Raw genomic sequence first — 24,123 nt, forward strand, 5'->3', positions numbered from 1 at the left:
AATGGCTTTGTTTACCACATTCACCTCAACACTGTCCAAATGCAGGGCACTATGGTGACCAGACAGCAAATGTGAAAAATCGTGACAGGGAGTAGGGGTTAATAGGAGCTTATATAAGAAAAAGACCCCAAAATCGGGACTGTCCCTATAAAATCGGGACTTCTGGTCTCCCTACAGGGCATTCTTCTTTCAGCTGCTTGAGCCCTCTGCCACAATAAATGCAACTCGCTAACAGTACAAGCCCCCCCACCCACTCCGCCACTCTCACTCGCTTCTGTGTCACTATCCAGTTTATTTTACTACAGATGTCTTGATACCTCTGGTCAGATTAAGGTTCAAAGGTAATGACTCTCTTGCTATGCTTATGGCTTTAACATTCATTGGCCTGACTATATCAGCCTGTTCTACATACCACATACCAATGGCATTCTCTGCAGTAGAGCCTATGGAATTCTGATTGTTCTACATTGGTGGGATCCTGGACTGTTCTTTACTGACTGCAGATTGCTCACTGTGGCAAGAAACTTTAAGCTGGTGAGGAGGATGGAAGGGCCATAGTGCTACCACTTCTCAAAGGCCAGTTCTCCTCCTGCTCATTCAGCCTTTTTAGCAGAAGCACATGTTGTGTGAGTATGCACACAACTCTTGTCACTCCTAATTTATAAAATTTTGATCATGAACTAAGTAGAGTCAAAGAAAGAGGCTGAAAAGATCATTATCCATTTTAGGAGCTTGGCAGCAGAAATAGTGAATTTAAAGCCAGCCCCTTCTGGCATAAAACCTATGGCACTTCAAGTCACTGTTGCTTAGGCTGAGCTCCTTTGCATAAAATGCTTTGGGAAATAAAAATCTTCAATCTTATTTGCTTTATATCCCAAACTGCCAGATGCCACCCGAGGATGCTACATTTAGCTTCTGCTATAAAACTTTTCTTTGTGAAGATGCGATTTCAAATGAGCCGTGAAGTATTACATACTCGAGAAGCAAAGGAACTTTGACTGGTTCTTTCTGTGACATAACAGCTGAAGTCACACAAGAAACAACAGAAGAGTCTTTAATGGATTCAATGCTGTGTTTATAACTTGGAAAACAACTGTCACTTTGTATTTTTGGATGTCATCCAGGATGTGAAAGCTGAACTTTAAGAGTGCTGAAGAGTAAAATGTTGTCACAGGCCTTGGCAAGATAGGCTCTGACAATAGCAAAAGCAAATTGTGATCAATTGATACAACCCAATGTGTGAAACGCAGAGTTGTTCAACTGATAATTAGATGTTGAGATGCTACTTTAGTTAAAATGGTATCTCTTTCTTCAGATTTTTTTTTCAGAACACTGCAGTATGTTACAAAAAAAGGAACAACAATTCCATGTAAGCTTTGAAATTTTCTGTTTCAGTGTGGTGGGTTTCTTTTGTTTCTAATTTTAACTCTGCTTATGGCACTTGCTACTGCGGAAAATCTTTTCCAGCTGTCCCCTGCTAGCAAATACAAACTTTCAGCTGGGAATACTTCTGATATAATAATTCAATATGTGTATGTTTGTTAGGAAAAGTAATCTGACACCAAGTTATCATCCACTGCTTAGAAAGAAGCTTATAAAACACTTACTGGCATTTTCAAGATGCCCAGCTTCATGCGAGTGCTCAAGCACAATTCACATAATAGAATCTCCATGATGTCTTCCATTGTAATGGATATGTGAGTTGGTTTTCTGTTTGTTGGTTTTTATTTTTACACATCAACTGTTTGAAAGGGTTTTATTCTGGTGAATTCTTATTCTAGAGATGGGGAGGGTTTCTATCGCTTGTTTCTCTCAGTTGTCTTTGGGGAGGAAGGGTTTATATCAGGCATAGGAAAAAGGCTGGGGGAGGGTATAAAAAATGTCTGGGGAGTAAATTCACAAAAACTACTAAATAGAGAAAATAGATATCCTGGATCCAGATTTCAGAGGTCTGAGGCAGGCCCTCCTCTGATATAAACGGCCATAGCTGCACTGGAGAGCTGTGGTAATTTACAGTAGCTGAGGATCTTCTCCCAGGAGCTTTTCAAGCTGAGATTTTGGCACTAAAGACAGGAACCACTTGTAACATTTAGAGCTCTTTGGACCACAAATTTTGAAGGAGCTCAGATCCAACATTTTTCTTCAAGTTCATCTCCATTAAAAAAAAAGTTGAGAAGAATCATTTGTTGTCAGCTGCGAGTGCTGTTAAAGGTACTTTGGGCACTTATTCCAATCATTCTGCTTTCCATTGAGCAGCAGAGAAGCAGCAAAGGATAATTTTTCAGAGCCATAGCCTGTGAGAGAAAAGTGGTTCTTGCAGACATTAAGGACCAATTTGTTGTTGACATAAATCCATTATTCCAGCACAAAATTGTAGCCCTGAGGGCCAGCTCAGACTTATTTTACTTAGCAATAATGCAAGGAACCTACAGGCCTGCACCCAGGAAGACTTTAGCTTAAGCAAGTTAGCAAAAGTGAAGCATAGGTGTATGACCTTTAGCATAGATAAAGTGGCCCAATGGTCACCCTAGATTTTGGGGGAATTTAGGAATAGCTTGCTTAAGAGAAAAGTTGGCAAAAAATGAGACGAGGCAACCACAGGAATACTTAACTGATACTGAACTTGGATATTTTAGGATAGGATTGTTGGCACATGTCTAACCATAAACTTGCTTTAGAAATATGGTAATGATACATAGGGATTAATATGGTAGCCTATCCGGTAGAGGCAGCCCAATATTATTAGGGTGAGGAAGCTGGATATAGAGGTGCTGTGATAAATGAGGGGAGGGGGAAGCTCCCTTTTATGGATACCCAGCCAGCCAGTTAGCTATACAATTCCTTTTAGTAGCTGTTCTCTACTTGCTTTACCTGTAAAGGGTTAAAAAAGGGTAAAGGAAAGGGAGTGGGCACCTGACCAAAAGAGCCAAAGGGAAGGCTAGAAATTTTTATAATTGGGAAAATAATTCCCTTTGTCTGTGTGTTGTGGTTCTCCGGGAAAGAGGAGGAAAGGGAGAAGTTATGTTGTGAGAAGCTTAAGCCAGATATGAAAAACCATCAGATCATACCTATGGATTGCTTACCTGAAACCCCAGATATGTAAGTAAATTAGGGAATGTCTAGAAAGATGCGATTAGGTTTATTTCTGTTTATCTCTTATTGGCTTGTGGACTCCTCTGTGCTAACCCCAAATGCTTTTTGTTTTGCTTGTAATCTTTAAGCAGGACCTCAAGAAGATTATTTTTGATGTTTAAGTTTTGTAAGTAGGTTTTTTAAATCTAGCAAAAGCCTAAATTCCAGATGTATTTTCTTTCTTTTTGTTTTGAATAAAATTTACCTTTTTTAAGAACAGGATTGGATTTTTGGTGTCCTAAGAGCTTGTGGATATGTTGTTAAATTAGCCGGTGGCAACAGCTGATTTCCTTTGTTTTTCTTTCTCAGCTCTTCCCCAGAGGTGGGGGTGAAAGGGCTTGAGGGTATCCCGCAGGAAGGAATTCCCAAGAGCACCTTTCTGGTTTCAAGGGTTTTTTTGCATTTGGGTGGTGGCAGCATCTACCCATCCAAGGTCAGAATAAAACTGTAACCTTGGGAGTTTAATACAAGCCAGGAGTGGCCAGTATTAATTTTTAGAATCCTTGCGGGCCCTCACCTTCTTCACTCGAAGTGCCAGAGTGGGGAATCGGCCTTGACAGGTGTTTTGAAAATAAGTTACATTTCCAAACACGTTCTCCATGCAGACTGCTACTGGAATGATCACTGGGATGTACTGCAGATTACGAAGCTGATGGATAGCTCCTTCTTCCAAACCGCTCACCCTCCAAAATGGCCAAATCTGAGCAAATGACATGTTATTAAGGAGACTAAGGAAGTGTATCGTCTGGTGAAATTTGCTTGGAATATGTGGGCATTATTTCTTTCAAAAATGTGATTTGTTTTATTTGTCTTCACCAGTCTAGCTTTGATGGGCACAAATAGAAAATAATAACCTGAGTAGCATCGCCAATCTCTATCCCGTGCCTCCAGGGCCGGCTCCAGGCACCAGCTGAGCAAGCTGGTGCTTGGGGCGGCAGATTGTTGGAGGCGGCATTCTGCCCAATCCTAGGGCGGCACGTCCGCTTTTTTGTTGTTGTTGTTGTTCTTGTTCCGCTCTGGCCGCCCTGTAGGGGGCAGCGGCGCGGAGAACCAGAGAGCCCTGTAGTGCAGTCTTCTTCCTTCCCTCCCCGCCGACCGGAGCGGAGCCCTCGCGGCAGGCGGCAGGAGGCGGCGCAGCGGGAGGGGCCACGTGGCAGCGCCCCTGCTGTATCCCTGGCCGCCCCCTTCTCTCTCTCTCCCGCCCTCCTCCCCCCCCCCAGCCGGTCCCCCTGCACCCGCGCTCCGGCCGCGCAGCAGGTGTTTTTTTTTTGCTTGGGGCGGCCAAAAAGCCAGAGCCGGCCCTGCATGCCTCTCATCCTGCCAAAGCCTAAGTATAGGACACAATTTTGGATCCAAAATGAAGGATAGAAAAATCTTAGACAAGAAACTGAAAACACTGAGGAAATGACTCTTCCTGTAATCTCAGTTTCGTGATCCTTTTTTTTACTTCTGATTATATCCATGAGACATAGTGAGGAGTACACAGAATTTATTTGGGATGTAGGTAACTTTGGGACTAAAATGAGTGATATCCCTTTAAATAAGGTATACTTGAAATGTGTGGTTTGTCCTATTCTATACCTTCACTTTTGTTTTCTCAGAGACTGGTACAATCAAGATTGAAACAGCACTTCAGACTCAGATTTTTTCCCCCTCATACTGAGAGCAGAGTTAGCTAATCAGATCCATTTATTCTCAGTCTGAAGGAGTTTTCTTACCAATGAAACCTGTCAGACACATTTATGTCTTTTAAAGTCACAGGAATTCTCCCTAAAGAAGGAAGAACTTGCAATGGAACCAGTTTGTTTCCCAGATCCTTTCTAAAGCAGGCTATGCACATCAAAAAGGCCTTTCTTGTGCTTAGAAGTAGTCTTGGTTTTGCTTTTCAGAAACCAACTGGGGCAAACCTATTTTATGTGCCAAATCCTTAACTCTACTCACTCTCTTTAATTTTGAAGGGCGATATGACTGTTACTTGAGTGACAGCTGAGAGAGCCTAGTTACCTCCTACTCTGGGAAAATCATGGAAGAGGCTAAAGGGCAGGAAATCTTCCCAAAGTTCTCCTCACAATGATTTCTCCCCAGTCATTCCATTGCATGGTAGGGAAGTATTCCTCCTGTGCTCCTATGGAATAATGTGAGGCCCACCCACAAACCCTGTGGATCTCCCCATATCCTTATGAATTTCAGTGAATCAGCAGGAATCCAGAGTCATCAGACTGGTCCCCCTATTGTTTATGCAATCTTAGAGTACCCGAGCTGACACAGATAGAACAAACTCCCCATTTCTTGGCTGTATGTGTTTAGCCTACATCAATGATGTCATTTGAATTATGGCCACAGGCAAATGAGGCTTATAACCCTCAGAACAGGATTAGGGTCTTTTATTCTAGTTCAAAAGCACCTGCTATGGATAACAGGGGTGTACCATTGATTTGGCTGCATAACCATCAGGAAAGGGAGACAGAAAAGTCTCTAAACAGGTAAAAATGTTGTCCTACAATAATAGTGCAGGTGACCAAGCCCTCTGACATGAGAATGTTGGGTCCGGGGGGGGGGGGGAGGGGAAGGGTAGAAGGGACGAACTCTCACATGGATGTTTGGCATCTCCTCTCTAAAACAAAACAAAAAGAAAAGCAAATGTCTCTAAGAACCTAGCAAAGTAAAAACAGTGTTGGTCAGTAAAACAAAAATCAAACCTAGACTGCCTATGTGCTTCTTCCCAATCTCTCTCATACAACATGATTAAAGGATTAAGTTACCATGTTAAGTTCATAATAAAAGCAAATCCCTCATTCACACAGTGATGTAGTGGCAGCTGGAAGGATTCTGGCCAGCAAATTGATGCATGGACTTAAAAGATGTGCATAGGGGCTTCTTTTTATCATCATGACCTTTAAGATGCTGTGACAGATATGACAATTTCCTGCAATATCCTTGGGAGAACTTACCGAATTAAGTTTCAGTATGTTTGGGGTCCATTGTATTAAATTAATGGTTTATGTAGTATTGTGGGTCGGGATTGTATGTACTCTCTCTCTCGAGGCAGGAGATGTGATATGTACCCTGAGAAGTGTTATGAACTTCAAAGGACTCTACTGAACAACACGCAAGATAAGAATGAACTTTTGGGACAAAATAGCATCAAGTAGTTTGCCTAGGGCAACAGTTCCCAAACTGTGGGTTACAATTGCAAATGGGGGCCATGCCATCAGGAGATGGGGTTGCAGAGATCCCTACTGTGCAGAGGACACCATTTTGCTCCACACAGCACAACCGCACATAAATGGTGCATGTGAAGTCATGGTGCATGCAAGGTCACGGTCCATGTTCTGCAAAATAGCATCCTCCGCACAGTGTATTATGGTGCATGCAAAGTCACATTGGATGGAGAATGCTATTTTGTAGAACAAAATGGCACCCTCTATGCAGCATGACCTCACATGAACAGTGCATGCAAGGTCATGCTGTGTGGAGGATGCCATTTTGCTCTAAAAATGGCATCGTCATGCGGTCTGGGGTCCTAGCAAGAAAGACATCATTAAAATGGGGATGTGCCAGCAAAAGGTTTGGGAACCCTGCGCCCTAGATGAATGCAAATTCCTCACCTCCAGTTATGCAAAAACCCAGACTTTTGAAGTTATGCCCTGAGCAGTGCACCATTGTCTGCTGATTACCTGTTCCCAGAGTCTCATGATTAAAGTTCCAAGCTGTATAAAGGAAAGACAGAACTACTCATTGATGTGCTTGGTTCTGAGTAAGGCTTGCAAACTTATAATCACAAAACAAATGCTTTGATGGGATTTGAAGGACTGACTCCTACCAGAACCCTTGTTGGAGTCAGGATGTGATCTCTAGTACGCTTATTAGCATGTATGTAGGTCCTTTTATATGTTTTCTCTGTAATGCTTTCACCTTAAGAAAAAATGTTCTTGCTTACAAGGAGCATATTTATGATAACTTGTAACTGCTGGCAATTACAACTGTTCATAGCCTTTGAAGGGAAAGCAAAGCATAGGTGCTGGCCTGTTTAGGCAGTCTGGCTTGCTGGGGATATCACAGTGTAGGCATGGAACTGTGCAGCCTTACAAAAAAAACTTTTTCAGGAAGGAAAGAGAGATGAGTCTCCACCCAGGAGAGGTGACCACTGAGGAACCTAGAGGGGGAATACAGGGTGGGCCATGGATTGCGAGTATAGGTGCAGTTGCCCTCAACTTTAACAGATGCATCAGGAATATAATTCATTTTGATTCAACATGAGAAATTAAGCACAGTTCTGCAAATCAGCACATTCTCTGAACAACAGGCTGGGCACTGCTGACCTCTGAGGAGGTGTGAATAGAAGGAGTCCTCTGTCCCAAGCTACAGAGTAGCTCTATGATCGCTGCTGTACCCTGAATCTGCAGTAACCCCATATCTGCTTAAAAACCCCACTCCCCCAGGAGTGATAGATTTCCATTGCAGTATATTTGTTGTCTCTACTTTGCCATGACTCTGGCCTTTCCTCCCCACACCCCCAAACTCACTAAACATGGCTACAGCTCTAGGTTGCAAGTTATTCATGGGGTAAGGTTCATTCCTTTCCCAACCTCAACACACAGCATGACAGCATTGCTAATGAGAAAAGGACTAACACAGAAGAGGGTGCAGAACTTGTTTGTTAAGGGCCAGATTCTGATACCCTTACTTCGATTCAGTAGCATCTGAATCCATGAGTTATCCTATTTACTTCAATTGCTTACTTGCAGAGCAAGTTATTATTCATCATGAATGAAGGTATCAAAATCTAGCCTTAATTTGCTAGCCTCTTCCTCTTCTTAGCATTGGATCATAGCAATTGGATTGAAGTAAGGCTTGTGGGAAAGAGTTCAAATAAAACCTACTCTTTGGCATTAATTATCAAAGACATTTCCTGCAATGACCTCCTCTCTGAACTAAAGACAATATTATCTGCCAGCATCTTAGATCACAGAGTGTTGATGTTCAATTTTACAGACAAATGAACAGTATTAATACTGCAGCCAAACCACCAGGTAATGCTCACGCCAGATTATGGCGCAATCAATACTTCCATGAGAGATCTTTCCAAGAAATCCGTATGTGCTATGGGAAATGTATTGGTAATTTAGCAGGTAGTGTTTTTTTCTCTGTGTCTCTACTAAATCAATATTCCCTGACAGTGTTAAAGGACACTGTATTGTTGAAAATCCTATATTTCAGGAGACTTTTGAGGGTTAAAAAAATCATTCATTTCCTGCTCCCATTATTTTTCGACTAAGCTCTGCAATGGAGCTGGCCAGGATGGACTTTGGCAAATGTCAACATATCACAAGATTTTTTCAGCCCACTCTTGACAACTGAAGAGATCTGAATAGTTCAGATAAGAGTCAGATACACGTCTGGACCTGTGTGTGCTTATCTGAGCCAAATTGTAACCCTCAATTTAAACAAAGGCAAAGTTTTGAAATGCTCTTTCCTGGGAAGATTTTCTACTTCCTCCGTCTGTGGGAACATGCATAGCACCATTAATGTTCAGCACTCCCAGGAAAGAAAGTTAACTTTGTTAGAGAGAGAGAGAGAGAGAGAGAGAGAGAGAGAGAGAAATATCTACCCAATTCATTTCTAGGAAACTGGGTATAACACTTACAATTTGCATCGTAATTACTTATGAAAAAGAAATCTAATTCATTTGGTAACCATAACTCATTTGTCAGATATAATTAAAATGACCTCAGGTAGCAGGTTAAAGTAGCACAGTCAATTTGAGCAGAATGAAGCCAAAACTTTTCCAAAGAGAATACTTAATACATTCTCATTCACAAGAAAGCAGCAATCATGTTTTTGCTTGTCTCTCATAACTAGGCAAGTTACAATGATACCAAATGCTTCTTGCCTGAGGAGCTGAGAATGACAACAACGAAATGTGATAGGCTAAATTCATCCATCCTGTAACTTCATTGAAGCCATTGGAATTACACCAACGATTAATTTGACCCTATTTTTATAGTAATTTATATACAGTACCATAAATATGCCCAGTGCTCAATAAACAGACAATTCGCTTCCCTGAAGAATTTACAATTGAATGATCTTGTAAATCCTTAATTATGCAAGCAGGCTTTCTATAAATAGTCCCATTTAAGTCAGTGGATTCACATGAGCAAGAAGTATTCATGCGAGTTAGGCTTATAGGACTAGGTACTTAAGACAGCACCACCATTCTGTTTCTTTTTGCGGTAGTTGAGGTACAGAGAGAACTCAAAAACATAGATTGGCGGAAAGCCTATTGCCACATTGACTGGAGCAACCCAGACTTCAAAAGTATTTTAGGGACTGTCATTGTCTCACATTTTTAAAGGCACGTAAGGGATTTCACTGGGATTTGGACACAACTCCCTTCAGCTCATTTTAATTTCATTGTTATGGTATTGTGTAAGCACCCCAGTCAAGATAAGAACCTCATTGGGTTCAACACTATCAAGCACAAATTTAAAAAGGAAAAAGACAAGACAGTGTGGGATATGAAGGCCCAAAAGCCTATGGAGTTACAGTATAGAACTAGATTACAGTATGCAGTGAGGCAAGCTATTCAGCAAACCTCAGACAGCTTTTCTGCCAAGTTGCATGGGTGCCTCCTGTACAAAGCCAAACAGCAGCCAGAGTTCTCTCTGTGTGCAAAAACATGAGTGCTGGTTCACCAGAGCTCCACACGTGCCTTATGTAGTAGCAGAAGCAGTTTTAAAACTTGTCAGTTTATCCAGCTCATGGCTGGAGTATTGGGGTGACACACACCCTTAGTCTTAGTCATTGACACAGTGCACCGACTGCTGTTCAGTTGTTCCTTGGTGGGCTGAGTGCCTGAAGAACTCAGAGTTAAAGCACACACTGGTTCCTATGTATGCAAATACTTGTGCCCATCTGTGAGGTTGGTATTAGGCCCATTTAGAAAGTGTTACACTGTTGTAACCAAGTAAGTGCCAACCATGGATGAGTTTTATGGGGACAGATTGCAGAGTACATCACGTGCCATCTTCTGCCAATAGATCATCCCATCTGTAAATAATTTCCACTGACCAGAGTTTGATTCTGCTTCCATTCAAGCCAATGGAATAAACTCCCATTAACTTTCGGGGTACATAATCCATACCTACGTCACTATGATCTGTTAAATACAATATTATGGAGATGCCATTCATGACTTCCCCATTAAGGCCAATTGAATTTTGCACTTAATATTAGATACTGGGTTACAAAAGTAGAGAATAAGTAGTGATGAGCCTGATCTGCATAGACTGGGATCTGATGTCGATGCCCGTGACCCAACAGAGCTGGGGATGAGGGGTTTGGACTGTGGGAGGGGCTCAGGGCTGGGGCAGAGGGTTGGGGTGCAGGGGTGAGGGCTTCAGGGTGGGGCCAGGAATGAGGGGGTCAGGGTGTGGGAGAGGGCTCTGGGCTGGGGCAGGGTTTGGGGTGTGGGAGGGGGTCAGGGCTCTGAGGTGGGGGTTCAGGCTCTGAGGTGGGGCCAGGGATGAGGGGCTTGGGGTGCAGGAGGGGGCTCTGGGTTTTGGGGGGGCTCTGGGTTGGGGCAGGGAATTTGGGCACGGGCTTACCTCAGGCTCCCAGTCAGCAGCACAGCGGGGGTGCGAAGGCAGGCTTCCTGCCTGTCCTGGCACTGCAGACTGCGCTGCTCCCTGGAAGCGGCCAGCAGCAGGTCCGGCTCCCAGGTGGAGGCATGCAAGCAGCTCCGCACGGCTCTTGCCCTTAGGCACCGCCCTCCCCCCACCCCAAGCTCCCATTGGCCAGTGCTCAGGGCAGGGGCAGCACGTGGAGCCCCATGCCCCCTCCCTACCCCCAGGAGCCAGACCTGCTGCTGGCTGCTTCCGGGGCACAGTGCAGTGTCAGATCAAGTAGGGACTAGCCTGCCTTAGCTGGGCAGCACCGCCAACAGGACTTTTAACAACCCAGTCGGTGGTGCTGACCAGAGCTGCCAGGACCCAGTGCCTTACATTCCGTGACCCAATACTGGGTTGTGACCCGCAGTTTGAAAACCACTGACCTAGTGCAAGCTATAGCTATCGCTCAGCTGATATTGTTACTACAACTTTATTGACCACCAGGAAAAAAAGTGATCAAGCAAAAATAAATACAACATAAAATAGAAAGAGCCAACAGAGAGTAACATACAGGGCAAGAATTTCTGTGACACTGACAAGCCAATGTAATAACAGTCTGGGAACCATCTCTGGAGCAGTGAGTAGGTTTAGACCCTCAAATAGCTGTTATATCATTTCTTAGATCTTTACTGAAAAATGATTTGTTATAATTTTAAGAGCCATGTGCAGAAGCAATCTGTTAGCTTGAAAACCACAGAACACTGAGGCTGAAAAATCTCCTCAGTTAGGTGAGGCTTCTGTGAGGCTGGCAGACCAGGTGCCAGCTCATGCCAAGAACCCCATGTCTCAATTAAACTCTAACAAAAACATAGCTGGAATCAGTCTGGTTCACCTGTATATTAGTATTGTTAAAATGGGTATTAGGATTATAAGAATGTGTTTAGGCTTTATTGAATGCTTGTGTGTTACAGCATGCATTGTCACTTATAACAGCTGTATCCCATGCTGTAGTGTAAGGTAATATTTAAGCATTTGTATTGTAAGCCTCTAACTGTAAATCACCAGACAGGAGAGAGACATTAACCAGTGTGAAATTCTGATCTCCAAAAGAAAGTGTTATGTTCTGCCCAATTGGGAAGGCCAATCGATACCAGATGGACTAATGTGAAACATTAAAGAGAACAAAAAAAAAAAACATCTCCAACATGAAGCTGAGTCATGCAAGTGAATTCCTCCCATCATTGGAGAGTGCAGCTCAGAGCAGAAGTGGGGAAGGGAATAAAACCCCCTAACAAGGAGGAACAGGATCTCTATGCTGCTTGGATTCTGAGGGGAAAGGTTTTCTAGGCATAAGCAACAGATCTGCCATGCTGAGCCTGGTTTAGGCCTAAAGTACATAAATAGAGCTTGCTTATTATAGAAGTTTCCGTTACATTTGATATAGTTCCACATAGGAAATTATTACTTAAATTGAAGAAGATGGGGATTAATATGAGAATTGAAAGGTAGATAAGGAACTGGCTAAAGGGGAGACTACAATGGGTCATACTGAAAGCTGAACTGTCAGGCAGCAGGGAGTTCCTCAGGGATCAGTCTTGAGACCAATCTTATTTAACAAAAAGTTGGGAGAAGGACTGGAATATCATATAAGAAGATCTGGATGAATTTGTAAACTGGAGTAATAGGAATGGGATGAAATTTAATAGTGCAAAGTCCAAGATCATGGATTTAGAGAACAACAAGAAGAATTTTTGTTATAAGCTGGGGGACTCATCAGTTGGAAGTGACAGAGGAGGAGAAAGACCTGGGTTTATTGATTGATCACAGGATGAGTATGAGCTGCCAATGTGATGCGGCCGTGAAAAAGGCCAATGCAATCCTAGAATGTATCAGGCAGGGCCGACTCTAGGATTTTTGCCGCCCCAAGCAAAAAAAATTTTGGCCGCCCCCCCCCCCCCTTTTTTTCGTGCCCACCTGCCCCTGCCCCCGGCCCCACCCCAACTCCATCCCTTCCAAACCCCTTCCCCAAATCCCCAGCCCCGCCTCCTCCCCCGGGTGTGCAGCATTCACCCCCCCCCATTGCTTCCTGCAGGCCCCCCTGCGACCTCCTGCCCTAGCTCACCTCTGCTCCGCCTGCTCCTCCGGGCACGACGCCGCTCCGCATCTCCCCCCTCCCTATCAAGGGGGGAGAAGCGGAGCAGCAGCGCATTCAGGGGAGCAGGCAGAGTGGAGGTGAGCTAGGATGGAGGGCACAGGAAATAATGGGGGGTAGAGGAACCGCTCGCCGCTCCAGATCACCTCCACTCCATCACCGCTGCCTCCCCCGAGCGCCCGCCGCTTGACTTCTCCTCCCTCCCAGCCTCACTGCGCGAAACAGCTGTTTCGCACGCAGCAAACCTGGGAGGGAGGGGGAGAAGCGGAGCGGTGGCGGCGCGCTCAGGGGAGCAGGCAGAGGCGGAGCGGAGGCGAGCTGGAGCGGCGATCTGGGGCAGCGGGGGCACTTTTTCCCCATGTCCCGGAGTCGGTGCCTAGGATGGCCGGCGCCAGAATGCCACCCCTAGAAATGTGCCGCCCCAAGCACCTGCTTGTTTTGCTGGTGCCTGGAGCTGGCCCTGGCATCAGGTGAGGTATTTCCAGTTCAGACAGGGAAGTGTTCGTACCATTATACAAGGCACTGGTGAGCTCTCATCTGGAATTCTGTGTGCAATTCTGGTCTCCCATGTTTAAGAAAGATTAATTCAAACTGGAACAAGTGCAGAGGAGGACTACTAGGATGATCAGATGAATGGAAAACCTACCTTATGAGAGGAGACTCAAAGAGCTTGGCTTGTTTAGCCTAACCAAAAGAAGGTTGAGGGGAGATCCAATTGCGCTCTATGACTACATCACAGGGATAAATACCAGGCAACTATTTAAGTTAAGTGCCAATGTGGACACAAGAAAAAATGGATGTAAACCGGCTATCAATAAGCTTAGGCTCAAAATTAGGCACAGGTTTCTAACCATCGGAGTGAAGTTCTGGAACAGCCTTCTAAGAGGAGCAGTGTGGGGAAAAAAACCTAACTGGCTTAAAAACTGATCTTGATAAGTTTATGGAGGGGGTGGTGTGAGGGGACTGCTTACAATGGCATGCATGTGGCCAGTCGGCGACTACCAGTAGCAAAAATCCCCAATGGCTGGAGATGGGACACTAGATGGGGAGGGCTCTGAGTTACTACAAAGAATTCTTTCCCAGGTATCTGCCTGGTGGGACTTGCCCAAATGCTTAGGCGTCAGGAAGGAATTTTCCCCCGGGTCAGATTGGCAGATTTGGGGTGAGGGGTCGCCTTCCTCTGCAGCACAGGTCACTTGCAAGTTTAAAGTAGCATAAATGGTGAATACTCTGTAACTTGAAGTCTTTAAACCATTACTTGAGAACTTCAGTAACTCAGCCAGAGGTTAGGGGTCTATTTCAGGAGTGGGTGGGTGAGGTTCTTTGGCCTGCAATGTGCAGGAGGTCAGGCTAAATGATCACAATGAGCCCTTTGACCTTAAAGTAGAGGTCCCCAAACTGTGGGACGCACCCTCTAGGGGGTGGGCAAAGGAGGCCCAGCCCCCACTGGGGTGGGGAGGAAGTGCCACCCAGCCCCACCCCACCCTCAGCCATGGCCCCAGCTCCCGGCCCCGCACCTGGCCCCGTCCCCAGCCTTGGCGTGACTCTGCACCTAGCCAGGGGCCCAGCTGCTGGCCCCCACCATGGCCCAGCTGTGGCTCCACTCCCTCCTCCACTCCCAGCCTTGGCACCTGGCCGCGGATCTATTCCGGGGCTGAGGCTGGAGGCGGGGCCAAGAGTGTAGCCACACCTAACCGCAGGCCCAGTTGCTGGCCCACAGTGTGGCCCAGCTTCGGCTCTGCTCCTGCCCCTGTCCCCAGCGTTGGCCCCTGGCTGCAGCTCCATCCCCAGCCCCACTCCTGGCCCCAGACCCACCACCAGCTGCAGCCTCAGCCTCGGCCCCCTTATGCCATCTGCGTTTCCCCCATGCCCCAGCCGCAGCTCCGGCCCTGGCTCCGGGGGGTGCGTAGGGGGATGACCCTCAAAAGTTTGGGGACCACTGCCTTAAAGACTATGAAACTTAAGATTGTAACTAATTTTTGAGTGTATGTTCACGTGGTTGAACCTTGCCAATAACTCTCTTGTTTCCTATATAATAAGTTTTTAGATGGTTTATTATAGGATTGGTGACAAGCGTTGTCTTTGTTATGAGACCTAAGGTCCAACTGACTTGGGGTAAATGACTGGTCCTTTTGGGATTGGGAGTCACCTGAATACTGCTGTACTCTTTGGTGTAAGGGACCATCTGTCACAAAAGGCAAGCTTACCTGACCGGCAAGACAGATCTGAATACCCAAGGGGACTGTCTGTGACTCCATGTCGAGGCTGTTATAGTGCATGAGGAGGATTCAAGACTAAGCTTGATAAGTTTATGGAGGGGATGGTATAATGGGATAGCGTAATTTTGGCAATTAATTGATCTTTGACTGTTAGCGGTAAATATGCCCAATGGCTTGTGATGGGATGTTAGATGGGGTGGGATCTGAGTTACTACAGAGAATTCTTTCCTGCGTGTCTGGCTGGTGAGTCTTGCCCACATGCTCAGGATTTAGCTGATCATCATATTTGGGGTTGGGAAGGAATTTTCCTCCAGGGCACATTGGCAGAAGCCCTGCGGGGTTTTTTTGCCTTCCTCTGCAGCATGGGGCACGGGTCACTTGCTGGAAGATTCTCTGCACCTTGAAGTCTTTAAACCATGATTTGAGGACTTCAATGGCTCAGACACAGGTTTGTTACAGAAGTGGGTGGGTGAGATTCTGTGGCCTGCATTGTGCAGGAGGTCAGACTAGATGATCATAATGGTCCCTTCTGACCTTAAAGTCTATGATTCTATACACGTCTATCTGGTTGGTGAAATCTAAGTATAGAACTCACAACCAAGTTGGGATTTGTTCCTGGGTTTTTAACAGTCTTTCCTGAGGTTGGTACTCACACTCTTCAGCCACTACAGGATAGCATGACAGCTTCAAACCTTGTCATGTGTTCCAGCATGTGTACAGTTAGCAGCTTATAATTAGGGCTTCTGATTTTAGTTTTTAACCAATAAACACCAATAAAACATGCCTGATAAAATAAATAAATGAAATCCGTGTTTATCCAATAAGCACCAGAAAAACTCCAGAAATGGTTACTTGTACTAAGGCTTGTCTACACTGACACGTAATCCAGGCTGTGGGGTTGTGATTTTTAAAGCACACTAACATGTTGTGCATTAATTGGTCTGTGCAGACCTTACTGGTGCTCACTATAGGTTCCCTAGCGTGCTTTAACGTAGTGGTGTTTGAAATAATACTACGGTAAAACGCAGTAGGGAAAATGTTACCCGTTATACAAAGAGAAACCCTCATTTTAGATATCTACATAAAATTGAAAAATTGCTAAAACTAAATGCTGAACAATGAAAATAAACCCCCCAAAGAAGCCCTAAATATGATGCAATGGGAGTCTAAAAGCACGTATTTGAAAACACTGATCCATAGGAAGAGGAGGGTTTTGTCTTCACTTCTCTCTGAAAATGCTTTGTTCAGAAGCTGCCTGCTCCCCAATAGCCTGTCACTGAGCTCACAGCGGGTGTTTCATATTAATGACAATGCTCGCTTTTTTATTTTCTTCCCTTACTGTTCTCGCATTCTGCTTTGTCATCAATTCAATGTCATTCATTACTGAGAACATTCTCTCAACTGGCACATTAGTGCTTGGGAAGGAAGTGCCAATGCAAATCCAGAGAACATTCCAACAATGTGAAAAGCAAAATGTATTTTTTTTTAAATGGGTGAAAAAAAATCTCTTTGCCCCCCTGAACTAATGTCTTCTTTCTTTCTGTGAGTCAGTCTTGCAACTTCATTTCAATTTATTAGAAGATCTAAGCCTTTGTGAAACATTTAGAGCACTTTCTCTAACAACTAAAATCATTCAGCTTTTTTCATCTTCCCATTATGAATATATAAAAAAGCCTCATTCAACAGAACACAGTACCCTTGAATTTCAAGGGGTTGTTCTCCTATATGCATTGTGGGGCTTTCTCGTATCAGACTTGTGGGGGCAACATTCCTAAAGTCTCCATGCACTGAGATGAGTCTCTTTTCTGAAACAGAGGGTCTTTATTTATTTGGCTCTTCTGAGATGTTTACATTGGAATTCTATCATTTTTTTTCTTGCAACTACCTTAAAATAAAATCCTGCCTTTCCTACGTGAAACTAGACTATTAGCAATACAGTGCAGACTTGGTGAATCCAAGAGCCATCCCTCCTACACAGCTCAGGTGACCAGCTCAAGGTGACCAGCATCAAAATAGGCTATAGAAGGCATCTTTGTAAAGAAGTTCAGGCACCCCAGCTATCACATGTTGCACATCTCAGCAAGGAGTGGGGCTCCGTGGAGTGGGACCTGACTGCACCCCACTGAGATCATGTTATGCCATGGAGTGCCTTGGAGTGCCTGATTGGAATTCTACTTTGCAAGGAAATAGGGGGAAAAGGCTGTCTACATCCTCTTCCTATGCATGAACATCACGGCAGGGGAGAAAAGGATTTTGTCCTTTACTCTGGTAGTCATTTTCAATTGATCTTCCCAAATAGTTTTGCAGTAGATGGGGGATTACAAGATGCAAAATCCACGTGCATACTGTGACAGACCCAGACCAGTGGGGTACAGGAGTCTGGTAGAGGGCAAATATACTGGTCACTGGATAAGTAGTTTTCTGTTCCCTGAGTGACCAGAGCAGGGGGTGCACTAGAGTAATCAGGAACCTGCTAGAACCAGTTAAGGCAGGCAGGATAATTAGGACACCTGGAGCCAATTAAGAAGAAGCTGCTAGAATCAATTAAGGCAGGCTAATCAGGGCACCTGGGTTTTAAAAAGGAGCTCACTTCAGTTTGTGGTGTGAGTGTGAGGAGCTGGGAGCAAGAGGTGCAAGGAGCTGAGAGGGAGAAGGTGTGCTGCTGGAGGACTGAGGAGCACAAGCGTTATCAGACACCAGGAGGAAGGTCCTGTGGTGAGAATAAGGAAGGTGTTTGGAGGAGGCCATGGGGAAGTAGCCCAGGGAGTTGTAGCTGTCATGCAACTGTTACAGGAGGCACTATAGACAGCTGCAGTCCACAGGGCCCTGGGCTGGAACCCAGAGTAGAGAGCAGGCCTGGGTTCCCCCCAAACCTCCTAATTGACCTGGACTGTGGGTTCTTCCAGATGGGAAGGTCTCTGGGCTGTTCCCCCAACCCTCATGGTGAATCTCTGAGGCAAGAAAATCCGCCAATAAGCACAGGACCCACCAAGATAGAGGAGGAACTTTGTCACAATATACAAAATCCCATGCAAATTGCGCACACAGGCATTTGCTTGTACAAATGTATGCCCACTCCACCCCAAATATTATCAGGAGAGGTACGTACAGAGGCTTGAACAAAATGCATCCATAAAACTAAAAAGGACTCAAACTGTGGCTCTAGTGGCCACTCTGCCATCCTAAGTGAAACTTCAGTCTGCTGCCCCCTCCTACCCTCTTAAACACTCACAGCAGACCCCTGTGCATCCCCCACTGCTGGCACCTCACCACAAAACCTCATGAAGCTAAGTTAGAGGCTGACAAGACAGGTCGCAGGCTGAGGCTGCAGGGCCCCAGTGACAGACCCCATGGGATGGGAACAGTCCAACACCCAGGCAGGCTTAGCCAGCTCAGGTCAGCATGAAAGTTCCCCAGCCTTTTCCCTAGCCCCTGCAAGCACCTGAGATCCACTTCCTGGGCTCACTATCCCCTCAACTGAGGCCCCCTTTACAATGGCCCATTCTGAGCATGTCAGCATCAGCTGCTCTGGGCTCAAAAGGTGAATGAGCTCCATCTCAGTGTCCTGGGATAGCAGCGGTTTGTTCGCATGGAGCCACTTGGTTCAATTACAGTGGGACCCAGGCACTGGCAGGGGGCAGCTCCCAGCCTACAGTGACTCCGTTAATGGGCAGTGCAGACACCCTGCCCCACATAAGGCCACCAGAGCTGTGTGGCAGGGTTCTTCCCACTGGACAGTGGTGGGGGTCTCTATACCTCAGTCCCCTTGCCCTGGCCCAGCCCTGCACCTCAGCCTTCATACTACCAGTCCCCCACCCACTCCCCATGCACTGCATCCCCAGCCCACTCCCCATGCACTCTGCACTCCCTGCCTGGATCCTGCACCCCTCTAATATGTTCCCCTCACCTTTCCAGATGAGCTCCTCACTGTTGGACTCACAGCCCATGCAGTGGCAGCGCCTCCAGAGCTCAGACACAAAGTTGAGGTGGTGGCTGCAGTGCGAGTCCCGGATAGCAGGTGCAGGCAGGGCACTGACAGGGAGTCGGGTGGATCTCTGTGCTTGTGGCTGAAGCCCCGGCAGCACTCAGTGCCAACAGAGGCAGCCCCAAACCTCTCAGCACCTGAGCCACTGTCGTTGTGATCTTACCTGCCCTGGGGGTGAGGAGCAGCTGTGGAGAGCACTTCCCCGGCAGCCTTTCTTGGGGCTGTTTCTTGCTCCCCAGAGCCTCAGCTGGCAGCTGCCCGCTCCCCAGGCAGTCCTGCCAGTCCCATCTCCTGCCACGGCCACCAGTTTCCCCCGTAGGTACCTGCCTATAGTGGCCTTAGGGTGGCTCCTTTGATTTCTTTCTAAACCATGTTTATTTGAACGGCTGGACAACTGGCCATTTCAAATATATGACACTTGTCACTACTCTACAGAGACATTAGGGAACTATTAGGGAGGCCGTCACAGAGGGGTTTTGTAAGAAAATTATACTTTGCTGCATTCTGAAAGGGGACATATTTATTCTAATCTATTTTAAAAATAGGTCCATGGGGCAAACTAGTTTATTACATCAATGGTTCAAAGAGTTTAGGTTCTTACACTATGCTTAGAACCATGGTATCAGTCTCCTCACAAAAAGCCTTTCAACCTTTTCCCATTCTTGACTTCTCAGGCACCAATTCCCACATCCTATTGGCAGCCAGTCAGTAGCAGTTTGGCTCACAGCAAGATGGACATTCTAGTCAATCAGGCCAACATCCATAAACCATTTCTCTTGTTTCTCCTTGCAACATACAGAGTTGAGCTAGTTCTTCCCAGAGATAACAGCCCTTCTAAACTCAGCAATAGCCTGAAATGCAACAAATGGGTGTGATTTAATAGGCAGCTTGTACTTTTTACTGACAATGTTTACAATGTGGGCTGATGAATGGACCATGCTGTTATCAGTTAGAGCAGCTGACAGCACCAGAATTTGTTAGGGTGTTTACAAGTGGCTTGTGGAAACACTACCACAAGCAAGTTTATCCAAATATATCAAAAAATCTGCTAAAGATAATACATTACTTGTTTAGCACTTTTCTTCTTGAATTGGGGGACCCAGTCTGCTTTCAGTAGTACTTGTGCACCCCTCACTGATGGCAATGGGTTTTGCATGGGTGCAAAATGCAGTGATATGGGGAGCTGTTTATCTACATCAGATGCAAGTTCACACCAAAACCCCAGAACCAAATCTCTTCCAAACTTTGGGGTTTACAGGATTCAAGCCCAGATCTATACCTCGTTTTTGTGGCCAGTCTGCATTTCTCAAGTGTCCTGAACCAAAAGTCCAGATTTAATCCTACCACCCTTGAACTGTGCATGCAGTGTTGTCATAGCTGTGTTGATCCAGAAGTTGGTCCAATAAAAAGATATTACCTTGCCCGCCTTGTCTCTTTAATATCCTTGAACATTAGCAGGTTTGGAATGTGGCTCCAGATCTGAATTTTATAGGTAGTTGATCTCCAATCTCTATATAGAAATTACCTCACCCATCAATGAAATGCATTCAGCTCTGTGGTGGAACATGGCAGCATTTTAACTATTCATAACACCAGTTGATTTAGAAAGGAAATGACAAATATCACCTCCACCTGAAACCAGAGCGGGGAAAATAGAGGGAGGGGAATAGAAGTTTCAAATTAAAAGTTGACCTGGACACTGCCAAGATACAGACTGGTAAAATGCCAATAGATCTTTAATGAGTGTAAGAGATCAGTTCATTTTATCCATAAGATGGCATTTCTAACACCGCAATGGCTCCCTAACTCCATGTTGGAACAATGGGTCACTGCTGACGAAGAGAGCAGTGCCATATACGGAATAACCACAGAAATCTCCTATACAAGAATAGAACAGGCCAAACCTTTCTAGCCTGCAAAGATTAATAGACTCACAGCTGAAGGCAGCATGGCTGTAGCAGTTACTGGAGCAAACCCTTGACTGTGACATCCAGAGCCGGCTCTAACTTTTTTGCCACCCCAGGCAAAAAAGAAGAGCGCCGCCCCGCCGTACCCCCCCCGCGAGTGCCATGCTACCGTACCCCCCCCCGCCAGCACCACGCAGCCGAAATCCCCGCCCCCCCAGCACCACGTGCCCGAAGCCCCGCCGCGAAAGCCCCCGCCCCCTCAGCACCGCACTGCCCAAAGCCACGCCCCCATCTAAGTGCCGCACCAAGCCCCCGCCCCTCCAAGTGCCGTGCCGCGCCAAGCCCCCACCCCCCATCTGAGCGCTGCGCCAGCCCCCGCCCCCCCCATCCGAGTGCCGCGCCGCCCAAAGCCCCACCTCCCCGAGCACCGCGCCGCAGAAACAAAAAAACCCTCCAGCACTGCCCCCTACGAACCAATAAATAAATAAATTAAATAAAAACCCGAGCACCGCCCCACCCCAAGGTGCCACCCCAACCACGTGCTTGGTGGGCTGGTGCCTGGAGCCGGCCCTGGTGACATCTGATATAAAAACTGATAATAAGAGCCTGAACAAGCAATTAGTTTCCTTCATGATTGTTTCCAGGTATAGATCATTTCTCACACAACTATCGGGGACCCTTCATACCTCACTCAGATCCTTAAAAGTCCCCCCCCCCTTTTTTTCTCCCTTTCATGCCACTCTCGGGGGTGCTAAGTTATGATGGCAACTTGCCTTACTGCTCTGGCAGAGAAGGACTGTTCACAGCTCCTTCCAAAGCCCATCAAGACCACTCTGTATATTGGCCCAGGAAGGTTGTTGGAGAGTGATATAGGACATTTTTCAGCCACTGTAGTTGGATCAAGATGCCTGCTCTACCTTCCAGTCCCTGATAGCCCTGGGATGTGTCAAAACCATTAGCGCATACTATTGTTTTTCTTTCCAATCTGAGCCCTCTGTGAAACTAATGTTTTGACACAATATGCAACAGTGATAATTCAAACCACCCCTGAGAACACAAGCTTAATGCTCCTTCCACACTTTGTTTCAACTCACCACACTAGTTGTCCCCTGCACCCTACTAAATAAGCGTCACCACATTCAGACTGCACTTGCTGCCAGCCCACAGAAACAGGAGCAAATAAAAACACACCAAAGGGCTGCTTTTACCGGTAAATGAGACAAATCTGTGCCCTGGCATAAAATTACTGGGATGTCTCATACACATTCCAAAACCGATAAGGACCATCTGGGTGGTTCATCTAGGGCCAGAGCCTGAAATGAGAAAAGTTGTTATACTAAAAGAGGATTTTCCTACTGTGGCATTACTGTAACATGGTGGACTCTTTAGTGCTTACAGATACAGAAGATATGGAATTTCTGAATTCCAATTATAATCCCGAGAGTGTCTCACTCTACTTGTGCATAGTTTTTCTCAGGGGTGCTGAGTGTTCATAAAGTGAGGGCAATTGATTTCTCCCTGACATCATGAAAATGTGGGAAAAAGCTGCCCCACTCTATATGGTGACGCATCAAACCAAATGCAATGGTAGCAATGCATTAAAGTGCGTAAGAACTTGGACTCATGTCAGTTTCTTTCCCTCCTTAAATGCACACGCACATTCTTTAGTCAATTTCCTTTTTAAAAAAAAAACTGCTTGTAACAGTTCATGCAAAAGTGCTAATACTGTTGCCAGATAAGGCAGCTATTTACTGTCGTAGTTAAGCAGTCCTAAAAATGAACATTAGAGAGACTTAGGGCTTGTCTACACTTACCAGGGAATTGACAAGCAGCGATTGATGCATCAGCAGTCAATTTAGTGGTCTAGTGAAGACCCGCTAAATCGACCGCAGATCACTCTCCCCATCGACTCCTGTACTCCACTGGATCGAGAAGAGTAGGGGGAGTCGACGGGAGAGCGTCTCCCATCGACATTGCGTATTGTGGACCACGCAGTAAGTTACATCATTTTGAGTTATGCTATTAATGTAACGCACTGAGCAAATCCACTGTTCCCCGATAAGAGTAGTAAACAAATCTTCAATACGAGGTACTGGATACCGGTCTATACATAAACCTGGATTCAGCATCACTTTGAAATCTCCACAAATTTGGTTGGAGCTATCCTCCTTGATCACTGGTATGATGGTCGCAGCACATTCACTGCATGAAATTGGTGACAAGACTCCAGTGTTCACATCAGTTTCCATTAGAGGCTTCAGACCATAAGGCACAACTCTGGGCTTGCAGTATTTTGACTGACTATCATACTTAACAGTGAGCTTCACCGACACGTTGCTCATCTGTCCAAGTTTTTTCCAAAACTTTGGAGAGTCTGTCCAGTATTTCTTGAAGGTTTTGAGGTGCTTTCATGATTGCTTTGATCTTGGTCCAATTCACCTTGAGTTCTCAAACCACATTCTGCCAAATAATGGTGGGTCCTGTCCTTCAATCCCATACAAAGGTAAAGCCACCAGATTGTCCATCTAGTTGAATTTTCACCTTGAGTATACCCTTTTGGGACTAACTTTTCTCCAGTATTAGTCTTCAAAATCATGGTCAAGGTCAGTGTCACTAGACCTCTTGTCTTTTTCCACATTATACATTTCCAGCTTCCATCCTTCATAGGTGTCTTCTTGGATGGATGGTTTCTCTGTGTTGCTGGTCACTGAACTATGTGACCAGTCATAGCAATGTGTCCTTTCTTCTGGCACTTCCTGAAAATGACCTGGCAATGCTTCTGAACATGCACAATTTGTGTACAACAGCCACACAGAAAATTCCTTATGTTCCTGTAGTCCTCTGTCTCACCAATTCAGGAAATTTATTTCTTGGTTCAAACTAAGCTCCAGAAAATCCTTCTGTGAGGTTTCCATGGCACTAGCTACCTTAACAGACTTCTTGAATGTAATTGCTGATATAGTCAATAACTTTTTTCGGATCTGGTCATTGCATGATCCAGAGACAAATTGGTCACACAAGTAATCATTTAATGTTTGTCTGAACTGAATGCTCTGACAACTTCCTCAAAGCAGCCACAACCCATGCTGCTGACTTTCCACTTCCCTAAACCAAA

At 45.6% G+C, this 24,123-nt stretch overlaps 1 long non-coding RNA gene across 2 annotated transcripts in view; it reads right to left on the minus strand.

Annotated features, from left to right (window-relative positions):
* LOC135983182 (uncharacterized) overlaps positions 1 to 24,123 on the minus strand; it is a 98,612-nt gene that overhangs the window by 49,853 nt on the left and 24,636 nt on the right. The window contains exon 1 of one of the 2 annotated variants that reach the window (XR_010600720.1): positions 10,743 to 10,881. The exons of the other annotated variant lie outside the window; for it this stretch is intronic. This is a non-coding gene — a long non-coding RNA (uncharacterized LOC135983182). Of the gene's footprint in view, positions 1 to 10,742; positions 10,882 to 24,123 lie in introns of those variants that run through there. 2 annotated transcript variants of the gene reach the window in all.

This window comes from Chrysemys picta, chromosome 4 (assembly GCF_011386835.1).
Source record: "Chrysemys picta bellii isolate R12L10 chromosome 4, ASM1138683v2, whole genome shotgun sequence".
NCBI classification, from domain to species: domain Eukaryota; kingdom Metazoa; phylum Chordata; order Testudines; family Emydidae; genus Chrysemys; species Chrysemys picta.